The 2,671-nt window shown below is 40.6% G+C and overlaps 1 non-coding gene across 1 annotated transcript; it reads right to left on the bottom strand.

Annotated features, from left to right (window-relative positions):
* Positions 1-66: 66 nt before the first annotated feature.
* Positions 67-2,172, bottom strand: LOC134619983 (uncharacterized). The gene is made up of 3 exons (XR_010573848.1): positions 2,019-2,172; positions 961-1,837; positions 67-753 (listed from the first exon to the last, which is right to left on the bottom strand). It is a non-coding gene; the product is annotated as an uncharacterized LOC134619983 (transcript).
* Between the last annotated feature and the right edge of the window lie 499 nt (positions 2,173-2,671).

Below are 2,671 nucleotides of genomic sequence, written 5' to 3' on the forward strand. Positions count from 1 at the left end.
TAAAAAACTTGATTACATGACAAAGTGAAATATCACTTTTAAGGGCAAAAACAAACATGCTAAAAATTAAATGCACATACGTGTGCAGTAAAATAAGACTGGGGTTAAGAGCTAGTTAGCTAAGGACAAAAATTCAAAAAACAAAGAGATGTTTTATTGAAAGTAATGGTGCTTAACAGTTTCTCTTCCTGCTGGCTCCTGCCTTGTGCTGCTTGTCATCAAGTAGTCTAATAAAACAGATGAATCAGCTGAATTGGCGATCGATGTACTAATCCATTACTTTATGTAGCTTTTGCAGACAAGACACGAAAAGAGAACCATATTTCTCAAAACACACCACAAAGTTTAGGTAAAACAAACACCCCCCCACAATACATTACAGGACAATAAGAGTTTTCACTAATATTGATATTATATGCATATTTATGAGGCTTCATTTGGCAGCATCAGTGGCTATTCAAAAGGCACTGTATATCCCGCTTCCATGAGGAAAATACTCAAATGGTACAGCAGTTACAAAAACTTATAGTAAATGTCTGTTCCAAGTATTTACAAGTATCCGTGCCAGCAGGGCAGGTGTGGTGGGCGGTGTGTGTCCCTTCAAGATGTCCGGGTCCTTAGAGAGCTCATCCTGAGCACAGTGAGCTCAGCTACATTTGCATCCTGCATCTCCACATCTTGTTGGCAGCTTTCTCTGATTACATACACTATGAGACCCATACAGATGAAAATGAGGAGGACTATGCCTATAACCTAGGGTACAGAGGAGCACCACTTTGTTTAGTAAATATCAACATAAAAGGTATCATGTTGGTCAATAATGTCTATTAACAGAGCTATAAAAATGTTCACAGATGTAACAGCAATGAATATGATCTATAGAGTGCATACTCAGAGATAAGTGCTCTCACTGTGTTCATCATATGCAGTGGTTTATTAACAAAAAAGTAATCTACTCACCTGAGAAAACACAAACAGCTGTTGTGAGCGGAGCATTAGTTCTTGTGTGGTGACATCTCCCTCTCTAATTGGCTCACACCATTTCTGTGGAGCTGCCTTGTCAACTAGTACAAATCTACCCTCCCAGTCTGTCATAGCACAAGCAAAGTATTGGCCATCGAGGAACAATAAAATCAGCCACACGATAGCGGGAACAAAACTGGAGAGGGACACAGTTTTCCTGCACCACATATCACATCTGCATCCTTGAATGATCAGCATCAAAGTGAAGGCCATGACGGCAGGAATGATGAAGAATGCTGATGAAAACAATCCGTTCCATTTAGGACTGCAAGGACACTCAAACTCCAGCTCCACCAGCTTCTCTAGTCCCATGAGGATAAAGCCAAAAGCCACATTTGATACCAGAGGACTGTTACTAAGTTCATTTTTCAGCCTGGTAAGCCATTGTTGTCTACTTTCCATACTAGATTGACCAAAGAATGAAGACAGTCGTTGTAAAAAACCCAAAAGAGGATCCTCCGTTGTGAACACATTGGCAACAGCTAAGTGATGCGTAATTAACGCATCCAGGGGTAAGTTTTCCCCTCGGGCAAAATGCCACACTTCCACTCTGATTGGTTTTGAACAAAAGAGGGTGTGCCGTCTGCTCTGACATTTCTATAGCTGATTGGGCTTTGTGAAGTTTCAGGTGGGGTTACTTTTTAAATGTGGTCTTCCATGGACAAACTGGAGGGAGGGCTGTAAAGTGGAGGGAAGTTTGTTCTGCAATTGAGCAAAGATTGGCATTTTCCAACAAAACACCCATGAAGGGGTAGCCATATATCCAAGGGCAGGCTTTTACATTGAAGAGTCAATTTGCAATCCCCAATTCACACTGCAACAAAACAAAAAGGAAGGGATTTCAAAATGAAAATCATATTCAGCTAAATAAAGGACACATAATTTACCACACATAGCTACAGTTGTTAGTGCTTGAAGTACTCAAGCGTTTCCCCCATTTGCTACAAGTGTTTGGAATTACAAAAATGGATGCAAGTTGACACTTTTCTCTTTACCTCTACTGACCACGGGAGGTCGCCCATGCAGCGGGACAGCGCAGATTAAGGATAGAAGAGGATTACAGGAGGCCATGTTGAACTTTCAAGGGGATGTGGTACATACAGCTCCAGAGCACCCAGGCTAGGGATGTGATGACATAATTTATAAATGACCTCAGTAGGCTCAAGAGCATCACCATAATCTCCTCACGTTAAAACCTGACAGTATTTAGGCGCAATGAATAAAGGTCAGGAAAAACACCACTGATGAAAACTAAATTGCTTTCAGCTGATCTTCATATACACCTCAACTTATTTATAAAAAATCAATTATTCATACTCGTGTTATGGCAAGCACTTGACTACTGACCTGCCACTTTATAGGAGACGTTAATTTTGCAAGAGTTGTGGAACGGAGTTAGGGAATCATTTAGATTCAGACTGTAAAACAGTTATAGGAATAACTCTGAGAGGGACAAACATCCATTTCTAATGAGACACTATGAACATGAGCACCTGTCATCTCATAGAAATTATAATAATAATAAACTGTAATGGCTAAAGAGGCACATAATTACTGTCTGAGTTGCCAACACCATCAATTAGCTACATAGGATGTGATTTTGTGTATTCGTTCACGGTCATAAGCGCACTGGGCACGCGCAGCCTGT

Source organism: Pelmatolapia mariae, linkage group LG1 (genome assembly GCF_036321145.2).
Source record: "Pelmatolapia mariae isolate MD_Pm_ZW linkage group LG1, Pm_UMD_F_2, whole genome shotgun sequence".
NCBI classification, from domain to species: Eukaryota; Metazoa; Chordata; class Actinopteri; order Cichliformes; family Cichlidae; genus Pelmatolapia; species Pelmatolapia mariae.